Genomic DNA, 14,061 nt, shown 5'->3' with positions numbered 1-14,061 from the left:
CCTGCCTACCTAGGCTGCATGGGGCCCATTGCTTCTCTCCATGGTGACAGCACCCCCTGGCAGCACCCACTCAATAGCAGTCCACATGGGTACTGCCCATGGGGGCACCACAGCTATGGAGGGTAGTACTGGGCCCCATGCAACTCAGGTAGGCAGGCAGGCAGGCTCCAGGAGAAAAGGGGAAAAAAAGCATCAGGCTCCTCACTGTTTTTTTTTTAACTTCAGTTAAGCCTGCCTGCACAAGCTGCTGCCAGGTCGCACAGCCCTTGAGCTGCATGGGGCCTGGTGCTTCCCTCCACGGTGGCGGTGCCCCGGGTGTTAGTGGGTGGATGCTGCCTGGGGGATGCCACCACCATGGAGGGAAGCACCATGGTCTCCCATAGCTTAGGGACTCCTTGGCCCACAGGCACATCCCCTCCATCCCCACTGTGGGAAAAGCAGGTAAACTCCAGCACTCTGTGCACCATCCCTGCCAGCTAGGACCACCTGGGAATGGTTGTCTTGCTCCTGGAGCAGTGTGGCAAGGCAGTAGGAGGGTGGCTGGGTGAGCTGGCAGTGGCAGAAAGTGGACAGGATGGTGCATGGGGCACTGGAAGCCTTCCAAGCCTGAACTTCCCCGAGCACATTGGCTTCCAATGCCCCATGCACCGTTGCACTTCGTTAGGTAGCAAACTAAAACACCTCAGATGGGTTTTACCTTGCTACGTTTCAAAGTCATTTAAAGCAGAATATGCCACTGAGCGTGTAAATAGCAGCGCCATTAAAGTGATGCAAAAGAGCAATTAAGCTGCTTTAAAGGCCAATTTTGTTGTATGAACAACTTAGAGTTGCCAAAGTCCTTCTCTGTATCTGGGCCAATGTGAATCAACCAAGATACCCAACAGGTCTGTTACAAATACTGAGAATAAACCCAGATCTCCAGCTACTATTCTGCATTTTAACCATGTTAGTATGTTTTGCTGAAAGGTAAGTGTATTATCTATGCCCCAATAATTATATGGGAAAGCACCTGACATAACTGTAAAGCACAGGATAACTTCAAGGATAAGTTGACTATTAACAGTTGTTTTTTAATGAAGACAATTCCTTCACTAACACAATACTTCCTAATACTATGCTTGGGTGCAAACTTAACACTTAAAAGTTAAAATATACTTACTGAACTTACTGAACTGGCAATAATGTACCTAATGAGCTCCACAGAGTTCAGCTTTCCAAAAATTTCAGCCTAGCCCTTCTTAGCTTGAGGGAGATGATGGAATCACAGAACAAAGGGACAGAGCTGGTAGGAGGAGACGAGTCATTCATCAATCATTGCAAGACTGTAAGTACTACAGTGCTTTTTCTCTATTGTATATATATATATATGTATATTGTGCTGATTATTTGGCTGGGTTGGATCTCAGAAATACTTCCAGAACATAATCAGATAACTTTTTCATGTACAGAAACATTAATTTATAAATTAAAGGAGTTTGAAAAGAACTCGTCAGTTAAACAATCTAAAACACTCTGTTGACTCTAGTATAAGCATGAATAAATGTACCAATAGGATAAAAAAACCCAGCCCTGACTTAATGCTACAGCAACCACTTTTCTGAAGAAAAAGGGCATGTTGATACACTAAAGAAGCAGGAGACAACATATTTCCAACTACTTTAAATGAATTGTGTTTTCCTGAAATATCATACAGAACTTGAGGCAAGAGAGTATATCAACTGTCACTCAGGTAAAGAAGGAAAAAATAGAGCATTTTTAAAGGCTTCGTGTTCAAAAGCTCTCTCCTACAAATGAAATGAGGATGTGAGTAAATGTTTATTTTTTATACTAACTGGGAAACACTGAAGAAAAATTACATTGGCAACTTTGAAAATAAAGTGAAAAAGCCTTTCTTCCTAATTAAGTAAAATTTGATGGACATAAAAGATGTCAAAGAACATCATTTCAATGTGCTTTAGCTTGTAGGGGGAAATTTAGTTAGAAGTGGATTTGAAAATATTGGATAAAAACATATTATTACAATAGTTTTTAGTCTTCATATGATGAAAGTAAAAAATTGTATGTGAAATTTCTAACCCAGAAATTCAGCATGTCATTTCTAGGTGATTAACACAGATCCTGGTTTTCTCTGATTTAAAACAATCCCCAATTTTCAGTTAAAAAAGTAACCCAAAATCCACATTTTTCCATGATTAAAATGAAACACCACTATATCTACATCTATATCTATATCTAGATAGATAGATAGATAGATCTATGTGTGTGTATGTGTGTGTGTTAGTGGTGTTTCATTTTAATCACGGAAAAATTTGGATTTTGGGTTAGTTTTTTTTAACCGAAAATTGGGGATATTTTTAAATCAGAGAAAACCAGGATCCCTGGTGATTAATGACATTTCTTCATAGCTGGAGACACCAAGAAGGACTTTCTTCCCTTCTGTTTGTTCTAGCTGCATAGAATATCCATAGGCACTTCAAACATGCCAAGTAAATGGCATTGTCTTAAGCTTCCATTTCACCATTTTACATCAGATTGTTCACTTAGGCAATTTGGGCCAGAACCAATACAATGCTTGGGGCTGGGTACAATAAAGGACAAACAACTAGATCCTAGAAAAGACTTGGACATCTACAAGGTAGGGGCTTCAGCACATAACTTTTATACCCATGAAACTGAATCCAAAACCCAGAGTTTGGTTCCTAGCCTTCTAAACAGACAATGGCAAAGTCAGCTATCTCAGAAAAATGATTAAAAAAACCTACATGGTGAGCAGACAGCCATATATACCTAGCCAATGGGAAACCCTTCACACTGGGGTATCTCTGGAACTTCAAACCTTTACTGGAGAACGAAGAGCTGAACTGAGTATGAAGGGAGATGCCTTAATCTTTTCAGGATCTAAAGTCCACAGTCCTATGCTGAGGCTTGGAGCCTACACAACTTTTTTCAAAGAACTGAGACAGGACCACCATTTCCTTTTACAAAATAACAACTGCAGTAGCTACCTTTTATATAATATCGTATCACTAGAGCCCTCACCTTCCAAGTGGGTTCTAAACCCTCTTCAGCCTAAGATTTAATAACACACCTCCCTAGGAGATGGGACAGATCACTTTCCAAACCCTCCCTTTTCTGAAGCTGGGCCTTTTTCTGAAAAGAAGTCAAGATCGAGTAGGCCAGCAAACAAGAACCAGCCAGATTTTGGGCAAGTGGTTAAAGCTCTTATTTAGGAGAGGAGAGTCTTGGGTTTCAGTTCCTGCTGCCATATGCATTTATGGTTTTTATCCAATGGCTTTTTCATATGCTCACAGAGCATATCTTGTGCTTGGGTTTATGATGCAGTCTGGAGGCAGCACATACAATTCCCCCTGTGTACCCATAAGGAGAGACAGCATCTCTCATATTCGTTGAGAGAAAATGATGAAATAATTTATCTTAAAGACATAGGTTAAAAGAACAACAAGAAAAAAAAAAGAAACCCATTTAAAAGAAAACATGAGATTTGTCCCCAGAAGTCCTGCCACACATCCACAGGGCAGTTGCACCAGAAAGGATGTAGTAAACTGCGAAAGGATTTGTAATGTGACTGTTCACAACCCACCTAAAATAACCTCAGTGCTTAAACCTATGCACTGATCACCTAGGGTAATTTTGTGATGAAGAGGTGTCCTTAGAGACTTTTATAATTTTTGAGATCCATTAGGATATATCTCACACCAGGAAAAAATAAATATTACTAAAAGTCAGGTAATGTACTTAAATACTTGCATGCAATATTGTAAGGCTTTTACGTGGGGATAATAAGTGAGTTTTGTCTTGTGACAAGTAATCTCTATTCAATACAACTATGTTTGCATATACATTTAAGCATGAACATAGGTGTTTTCACAATCAGAGCACAAGTGACTTTCATTTCAACCATTTAATTTAGATAATCATTGTATCCACTTAACCTGGGTAGAACAGGTTCAGAGTACTATATTCATTTTAATGGTGTGTTAAAAGCTGTGTTTTGCATTACTGTTTTTTTGTTAAACATCATCTGTTCTGGCATTCACTATGACTACTATTTCATATAAAATCAAGCGAGGGCAGGCTTGCATGACTATAAGTTAACTTGCTCCTCCTCTCCCAAATCAGATAAGAATCCAACCCTGAAAAACGTGATTAATTTTGCCACCAGTCATTGAATAAACTATTCCAAGTGACAAAGATATTTAAATACATTATTTGAGGAAAACCAGCAAAAATTCAGAGAATAAAGTATTTGACAAATGATATTTGATATGCTCTACTGTAATGAGCATGTCTTGTAACTATGATTAATAGCTAAGCAGTATATTGAAAGTACATTTGATAAAACTTCAAACCCCATTAACAATACAGCAGCTTTTTTTTTCTTTTTCCTTTTTTCTTTTCTTCACATACGGAGTTCAGAAGTAATTCATTTAGGGTAAGATTACATGCTCAAGTTTGCAAGTGCTAAAGGTAAGGAACGTTAGTTGATGTTCAGGTTATCAGGAGCTAATGATCATCAGGGATCCTGGTTTTCTCTGATAAAAAAAATCCCCAGTTTCTGGATTAAAAGAAGTAACCCAAAATCCACATTTTTCCATGATTAAAATGAAATGTTAGTATATAGATATATGTATATATCTGTATTAGTGGTATTTCATTTTAATCATGCAAAAATGTTCATTTTAGGTTACTTTTTTTAGTCCAAAAATTGGGGATTTTTTTTTATCAGAGAAAACCAGGATCCCTGGTGATCAGTGACACATTGGCCATGTTCACATGAGCATGGATGTTTGTTTCCCCCAGGACAAGAAGCAGTGGTATAACTTGTGGCACTGCTATTTGTCCCAATGGAATACCTGTGCCACACATTGCTCTAGTGCATAGCAGGTTACCCCAGGTGGGGTAGGGGAGGCTCAGTCCAGCAACTCTGCTGGCCCTAGAAACCTTACTTGGGGTCTGGTGACCTTGGGGAGCTGCAGCCATGGTGATCTTGCTGCTTGGAGCTTGGCCAGCAGCTGGAATGTGTCTCTGTCCGGCCAGGCTCCAGTTTTGGGAAGTGCACGCTGCTCCTGTGTGCACTACCCGGCTTTTTTTTTTTTTTTGCAAGCTTTTTTTTTCTGCCTGAGGTCACCCCCCCCACCCCCGCATTGCTACCTTGCAGAACAGAGAACATCAGGATGTGTGGTGTGTAGCACTATGGATAGGTCTGCGGCTCCACATACCGCATGGCTGCACTTGTCTGCCATCGTCGAGAATTGATACCCTCTCTAACTTTCACTGCTCAGATTTGACACTAGTGGGCTGGTGAGTAAGGGTATGTCTGGGCTCAGTCACCTGGTCTCTCCCTGCTCTGTGAAGGGAGGTAGAGCAGCATGGCAAGAGATAGAAAAGCATGGACAAGGGGGTGAGGGATTATGTGAAGGTTAGTCACTTACAAGCATATTTACTTGATTGTAAAGTAAAAGAGATTTTAAAAATAAAGACTCTAGATTCTGACTTGTTCCAATACATTGTGGATGGTGAGGGAAGGCTGGGCCATTGGGGCTTTTTACCCAAGTCCCTAATGCAGCAAGCCCCTTGGCTTGAGGCTGGTGGAGACCAGAATAGGCTGCAAGAGCAGCCATCTAATGCAGTGTTTGGTGCAGGACTTCTTGGAGGGCTGCAAGGTGGTGCAAGGATCCCATCCATGGTGCTTTCCTCATGAGGGTAGGGAGGTTGTCCTGTATCCTGGACCCCTGGTAACTTAGACTGGTGGCTGAATGCATGCCAGGCACCCATTCCAACCAGCCATCAAGTTCCCTGCTCTCCTGGAGAACTGGGGAAGAGTGGCTGCAAGGGGAAGCTGAAGATGGGGGAGATGGGGCTGGCAACCTGAGACTCCACACTGTTTGCCTGCTGACACTCCCCACTGCCAGGGCATGCAGTGAAGACTGCAGGAAGTACAGGGGATGCTGAGGAGACTTCCAGCCTTCTGCAGTTCGCTTCTAGGGCTCACCACCTGCTTTAGAGCTCAGGAGGGTAGAAAGCTTGTCCCAAGAGCAGGAGAGTGGGAAAATCTGGGAATGATACATCCTGGGATGCCAGAAGACTCTAAATTGGTTATTTGATATCAGTGGAATACTTAGGAGTTCACTTAAAACTAGCTAGTTAACACCAATCAATGATCATCCTCCCTGGAAGTGGCATAACATTAAGATGTCTAAAGGCAGACAAAATTCTTTGGGTAAATCTGATATCTTTTATTAGACCAACTCAAATAGCTGGAAAAAGTATTTGCAAGCTTTTGGGTATGCATACCCTTTGTTAGGCTAAGGAAGCATCTGCAGTTGGTGTGCGCTCTTCCTGGATGGAATGAATAGTCCAAAGGGCACTTAGCATTAGGCCTGAATGCAATATTTCAGGTTTTAGGCACTATTAAACAAGAGCTAATTCAAACATGTAATCTCACCCTTAGGTAATTGTCAGGGCCAACAATAAACACATACCCCATTCTTTCTCCTTGAAGTAGTGATTCAAGGGTCAACTAGGGTGCTCTGAGGTCTTTTGAAGGGTGGTGTAGGAAGTATGAGGAAATAAGCAGATAAGGACAGGCTCAGGCTACAGGTGTGAGGAGATAAGCAGATATAAGCAGGCTCAGGCTCTCCCTGACTGGCTGTTCCAGACCCCCACTGACTGGTCCCTCTGCAAGGAGGTAATACATAAAGTAGGGTGGGTTTTATTTTTTATTTTTTTGGGGGGGGGGGGGGAGGAGGTTAATGGGATGCTGCTCAATTCACAAAAATTATGGAGAGGTTCCTTTAGTGTCAAGAGGGTTGCTTTGAGTCTAAAAAGTTTGAGAACTGCTACCTTAAAGAAACAAGCATGAACTAGAAGAAAAATGCGGGAATAATAAAATGGGCTAATTCTTTACTCCTCACTCACCCTCTTCTAGTTGTATTCCATCCTTACCCTGTCTACATCTTTTGCATTTGTATAGGTGTTAGGCAGTTCAGGGCAGAGACCTATCCCTTGCTTTGTTTGCGAAGTGTTTAACACATTTCTCATATAGTACAAATGATACAAATAGTATTGATACTGCTACTGTAACCAATAGTCCTATTTGTCCACAAACACATGCCTGAAGTCATGTCAAGTCCTCCAGTAGCAGCATTTCACCTACAAGCCTCATTCAAGTAAGTGAAGAAAGTAAAGAAAACTGCTTGTTTTGAAAAGCACTATTTAAATAGTTCCTTTTCTCATCAAATACTCATCCATTTCAACTGCAGGTTGAGGGCATAGGTGCCTCCTGGTCACCTAGCAACATCCCTGCTGGAAGCTGAATGTGGCTGAAATAGTCTAAAGTCAGTCTGAAATAATAGTTTGAAATAGTCTGCTCAAGGATATTTGCAAATAAAAGTGAGATTCCCTCACCCCTCCTTCGTCAGTTTATTGCATGACTTCAAAAGGAGAAATGGAATCAGGAAAATACAAATTTGAGAGCAGGAAATGATAAAAAATGACCACAAGGTACTTGACATAACAGTCTCTTAATTCATAAGCACAGTTGCATATTAACTTTCCCGCCCCCCCCCAAATAATATTGTATAATAGAGGTAAAGGCAAAGCAGGGTGAGAAATTCTCCAGAGAGAGTTATTTTGTCATTGTAATCTTCCAAGGGCTGATTTGAGTTTTTTCTACCATTTTGCTCTGTGTGAGTGCTGACAGACATGGGAGTGGGGGGACAACTGCTTTATTGGCAGAAGCAGCACATTAGTTTTACCCAGCTCTGGCGCATCTGTATAGATTAGGGGGTTCAGAGGGGTTTTTGGCACTTTGATCTAATAGCTGATCTTATCTAAATACTGATTGAATCAGCTATTAGATAAAAGCACCATAAAAGCCCTGCTGAAGCTGCCAATCTATACAGATGTTGGGCGAGCTGGGTCTAACTAATGCAGCGCCTCTTCTGGGCATGTTGTTGGGCCTGGCACAGGGGCGGGGGGTGGAGGGGGGAGCAGAGTTTAAAGTAAAGCAATGTTTTTTTCTGTGTTTTAATGTTTGCAAACAGCCTGTATGTCTCGCTTCTTTGATTAACTTTTAAGGACAGGTTTAACATTTTTCTCTCAGGGAATTCATTAGACTTTCTCTTCTTTAAAGCAGCACTGTTTAGCATCTGGCCTTCACTAAACAAATGGCGTTTGCCACAGAGCTATGTAAACTACTATACATAGCCAAAGTAATAAAGGAACCAAACCAAAAGAAAAACTCATCTTCCTGCAACCTTTTCAAAACCCCAAAGGTGATTTTTGTGTGTGAAACCAGACTTTAAAAAAATTATTCTCAATCTTGACTGCCATCATTTCCAGCTCCCCAAAGCAAAAAAGGAATCTAAATGTATGGAAAGAGAAATGAATGGACCAAAATAAAAATAATTTTCACACAGATTTAGAAAAGAACTTCCACCCATTATTTCAGGTACTAGGTATTCTCTATTGTCTTCGAGCAGATCTTCTAAATGCTCTTTAGGAGTCTGCCTAGACTGGACTTCAATACAAAAGTAGTAAGACTGATAGGAAATGTTTCCTGAGGCTCTGTTACCAGGATTACCTTCTTAGAGTTCACTTCTTCAGTCTTCTTTAATATTTTGCCATTCTAGTCATATGCTGTCAAGCCTCAGAGTAAATCCTTAACAAGAGAGATTTTTCTCTGTGGAGCAGACCATTTGGCACTAATTCTATATATGAAGCCTAAATCTTTTGAATCCATTTTTAATGTAGGACCACATTATCAAAATGTGACTTTTACTTGGTATAGTCCAGCAGTTTGTATACTAGGACTTGAGCGCATAGCATTTGCATACACAAGACTTACATAATTAGAGGACAACTGTTTTTGGTTTTTTCCCCCCATGTGGAAACTTTTTCTTTTCCTCTTACAAGTAGTAGGGTCCAAAATCTGGCCTATACAAAATGATGGATTTTAGAAGACAGGTTGAGGCTCCTTTGAATATAAGACTGTTTTAAATAACACATGGAGCAAAAAAGAAGAAGCCCTAATTTCTTATTCAATGCAGCATTCATGCTGACTACTGAACACAACATGAGCCATTTTCAAGTTTTCAATTAACTATACATTATTATTGCAATTAACTACAGCATATAATTTATTATTTTCACTCTAGTAACTAGAGTCTATAGTTTGTGTGTACAACTATATGAAATAATATAGACATAATGGACGGCAGATTTAACATTTTGCATTAGTAGCCTTGAAAATGATGTCTCATTCTCTTTGGAGATTTCATTTGTGTCAAAAGGCAAAGTCAGTTTGCTTGGGAAAATCCCATATAATGTCAAAAAATGTTGAGCTAAATTTGAGGTGACATTAAGCTGGCTTGCGTGTATTCAGAACTCTTGTAAAAAGAAAGTACTGTCAATTTGCTTACTTAAGAGGCTCAATCCAGAACAACGCAAAGTCTTCTAAACTGCAAACCCCTTAGTTATAAGTTGAGGGGTGGGGAGGGGGACCCTGCCTTTATTTGATTCATCAAGAAAGTTCTTCTTGGGAGCAATATGCCTAACACATGCTAATTCCAATGTTCAACACCTCTGTTTTCACTGTCTGCATCTGCACAGTCTACAGGACATATTAGAGCAATAGAGAAAGGGCAATTCAAAGGCCAGGACCATGATGCTTTTTATACACTTGGTATAAACAAGGATTTGTTTTTCTTTTTTTTCCCCCAGGCACCAGAGAGATCTTTATTCCCCAACTGCTGTTGTGTCATTCAGGAGTCTGTCCAATAAACTGAAAAACCTTCCTCTTCCTAATAGCTAAGATTATTTTCAAAAAAGAGTCAATTGATAGCCTATCAATAATGGACCTATTTCTTCTTATATGCTATTAGCACCAAAGGACACAATAAATTGGTCTGCAATTCTTTAAACATAATAGTGATGACTCTTACATCATACATTAGCATTTGATTACCTATGGATATTTTAATAATATCTATGTGCTCTGAGACAAACTAAGTACTTCAGTTATTTCCCTTCTCAATTAATTTAAAGAGGGTTTGTTTGTTTTTTTTTAAAAAACAGTTTATATAGTAAAATCCCAGAAGAAATATCTCAAAAGACAGCTTGCTGATTAACACTGTCCAGCATATTTGCAAATCTGTTGGCAAGGCTACTTAGCTACTGTCAGAATAAGAATGAATGAGATGTTGCTGCACAGACAACCTTATTTTTTCCCAGGTACAACAAGGAGTAAAGATATCTCTCTCACACAGACATACACCCATCAAGAAAACTGGATTCATTTGGTAACAGAAAAATGAATATTTTTTTTAAGGAAAACATTTTCAAAACAGATATTTATACTCTTTTCACTTCACCTTTCTAAAAAAGAAGCAAATTCAAACAGGAAATCTTTGCCAAGGAAGGTCAAAAATACTCAGGAGCAAGCAATATAAACACTAAAATATACTTGTACACTTGAAAAGCAACTATAGCCAGCAATGATGAAAAATGTTAGGGTTTGTGGGAATGCCTACTTTTTTAAGGCATTAATAAAAAACAGGTAATAAATCAACCATAGGTGGTTTAAATCCCATGATAGCCAATTACCTTTAAACATTGCTAACATATGTTTTTGTGTTGATAAAATGTCAATGCTACATTAGTAGAGGAAGAGTATATATTTATCTAGTGCAAGACACTGGACAAAAACTGAGAGAGAGGAAAAGTTCAGAGTGGTGCTAAAGTTGAAAGAACTAAAACTAGGGAGATGTGTATGCTAATGTAGCTGAATGTCACTCTGAAGTTCTGGAAGAGGAATAAGTGGCAAAAAAGTATAGTTTGGACCCCTGACTTGAAAATAATAGAATCTTTCCAGCATTCATCATTCTGAAGATTAAATTTTATGTTTACCAGAAATGTATCATGACATTTCTATCACCGCAGTGTTTTTATTGTTCAGCCTTTGTACACTTACAGCAGTGAGATTTATTATCCTCCACCAGTTGTTCCACAAAGCAATTCTCAATCCATTTAATTTCCTTCATTAGCTTTTCCCCTTGTTTTTCTCCTTCACTCTCAGCCTCCATCACTAACCTCTCTTTTAATTTTCTTCCCCCCCTTTAAATACTGTATCCAAAATTTGTCCTCTAACTGTTTTAAGAGCAAAGTCCCAAGGCATTCACCCTCCCTTTTTTCAATAAAACTCTAGCGGCAAGGAGTGTAACTATCTCAGCATGTTATTAGTCAGCGCTAAGAAAAAAAATGCTGCAGTGCTAAATGGAGTCATTAAAATGCCTAGTGGCAACAATGAGTGCTTAAGGAAGCTGACGTTTCCTATTTGCTATTCTAATAGCTTTGTTAGGACTGTCTTTCTTTTGTGGGAGAGAAGATTAAAAAAAAAATACCTGAATTTCCCTATTTACCCATTTTTCTTCCTCCTCATTTCATTGCTTGCATCTGAACAGGCCTGGTTTATTTCCCCTGAAAGAATCCAAATCTATTGTTTGGGTGACTTAAGGCCACATTCACAGACCATTGACGTCAATAGGAAGCTTAACATTGACTTCAATAAGTTGTGTTTCACTGGGAGAAAGGAAAGGCTCTTCACTAAGTACTCTCTGTTTTAACAAGAGTTAATGATTCGGAGTGTTAATGCCAAATCACAGCTCTTGTTACAGGGTAATTTTGGGTGATCCTCATATTAACACCTTAAATTGGCTTCAAGCACTTGTTTATGTGGCTCAACATTATGCCACTCCAGGGCAAGATTATCTCTTGATTTGTACAACCCAACTCCTGTTCCATTAAGGTCTGGCCACTCCACAAAGATGTGCCACCCAAGTTGAAGGTGTGATTGCTTCAAAGCACTAAGCCTATCACCATTTTTGTGGCTCACAGCATAAGGTATAACAGTCCTTTCTTTGGGTTCCTTGGCTAGATACAGACATTACACTTATTGTGAGATAAGTGTGCAGAAAGCTTTCTACCACTGTAACTGAACAGACATTCATGGCACATACAGCACTTTGAAATAGGAGCTATCACTCTGATTTAACTCTGAATGGATGTGGTCTGAGACTAATGCATTTTAGATTTAATGTCTGCACCACATCCCATCATGCATCAAGGTGGGATGCATTCCACCAGCATCCCAGTCAACTTTGCGCAGGGCAGTTCTCTGGCCTGAGGCAGAGCTCATCTGCTCTGCCCAAGTGCCTGGCTGGCCATTCCCCCCAAGGCAGTCACTGACCCGAGTCAGTGACGGCTTCTGTCCCCAGCCTCACATCTTCCCTCTGGCCAGCTGTTCACCAGGGCACCCAAAGGGAAAACCAGGAGTAATGGCCATGAACTCCTGGAAGATCAATTTAGCCTCAATGTTAGGGAATACTTCTTCACATTCAGGGTGTCCAGACTGTGGAATAAGCTCCCTCCAGAGGTGGTGCAATCACCTACCCTGGAAATCTTCAAGAGGAGACTAGACAGTCACCTTGCTGGGATCATCTAACCCCCAGTTATCTTTCCTGCTTAGTGCATGGAGATGGACCCAATGATCTTCTGAGGTCCCTTCTAGCCTTACAATCTATGAATCTATGAATCATGGGCACTGCCTGCCCAGTTGGCAAAGATGTGGGTGAAGTGGCCCAGTGGTCAACAACTCCCTTCAGGACAGTGGAGAAGTGGCCCTTGCAGTTAATAAACTTTTGGGTGGCCTGGGCCAGGGGGATGTGGGTGCCACCTATGGTCCTTACACTGTTAAGGAAGCCAATGCAGAAGACCCCAGTGACCTCCTCCAGTGGGTTGATGAGGTGGATGAAGCAGTTGGCCAGGATGCCCTTGGTAATGAGGCTCACCTCTTGGATGTCCTCTCCTGTCATTATCCTGCCCATGTTGAACTGGCTGGTGACCCAACAGTAACTGCTGGGGTTGAGCAGCTTCATAATGGTGATGGCCACCTGCTTCTCTAGAGTGAAGTGTGACCATATACCAATGCCGTGGCACACAATGTGGGGGCCCATCTGAGCGATGATATCCATGAAGGTGGCCTGACACATACAGAAGGTCTGCAGCCAGTGCTGATCATCGCAGGTGTCTGAGACAAATATGCTACCACTGGTTGGTGCTGATGGCTGTCACGGGATGGGGTCCCCAGTGATGGCTGTGACACCCCTAGGGCTCTGTGACTGTGCCAATCTTGCCCAATAGGCACCCTTTTCCTCACCTGCCATGTCTTGCTGGTATTTATAATATAGGGAAGTTTCCCTAAAGTTTATATTTAGACACTGTCCTCATGGTCCCCACTGACCCTCTGGGTTCTTAGACCCCTTTTTGGGTCTAGCTCAAAATGGATGCCTCACAGGACCCTCAGCCTTATGAGCTAGATTCATGGCTGCAAACCATCCCTTTACCACACCTGAAGCCTTGAAGATGGCATTCATACATTGTCCCTCTGAGGCCTTAATTTAAATTGGCCTCCAGTCATTGCTGGGCTCTCCGCAGCCCTGTCCCTCTCTCTGAACCCCTGGCACTGGGGTTCTCTGTAGCCCTATCTCTCTCCCTGCACCCCTTGGGACTGGGGCTCTCCACAGCCCTGTCCCTCTCTCTGCACCCCCTGGTGCTGGGGCTCTCCCCACCCCGTCTCTCTCTCTGTGACCTCTGGCACTGGGGCTCTCCACAGCCCCTTTGTCACTGCACCCCTGGTGCTGGGGTCTGCTCACCCCCTTTGTCACTGTGCCTCTGGTGCTGGGGTCCCCAGACTGTAGTGGGCCCCCAATGAGGCCTCCTCCTTCCCCAATAGCTTCAGCCCAATCCAACGGTTTACAAACAGAAATCAAAATATGAGCCTCTGGGCAATAACATAAAGCAAGCAGTTCAGGGTGTGCTCTGTCCCTTTAAAAGCATTAAACCTCTCCCCTAGCACTAAATGCTTCACAGGCCAGGGTCCCTGGTGAGCCTCTGGAGCCTACCAGAAGTAGAACAGGTAGTCAAACATCTCCACTTAGCTTCCTCTAAGAGATCTCCTTTCCCCTTGGCTGCTGACAGAGA

Source organism: Alligator sinensis, unplaced genomic scaffold, assembly GCF_000455745.1.
Source record: "Alligator sinensis unplaced genomic scaffold, ASM45574v1 scaffold464_1, whole genome shotgun sequence".
Classification (NCBI taxonomy): domain Eukaryota; kingdom Metazoa; phylum Chordata; order Crocodylia; family Alligatoridae; genus Alligator; species Alligator sinensis.
This window is presented reverse-complemented; position numbering follows the sequence as displayed.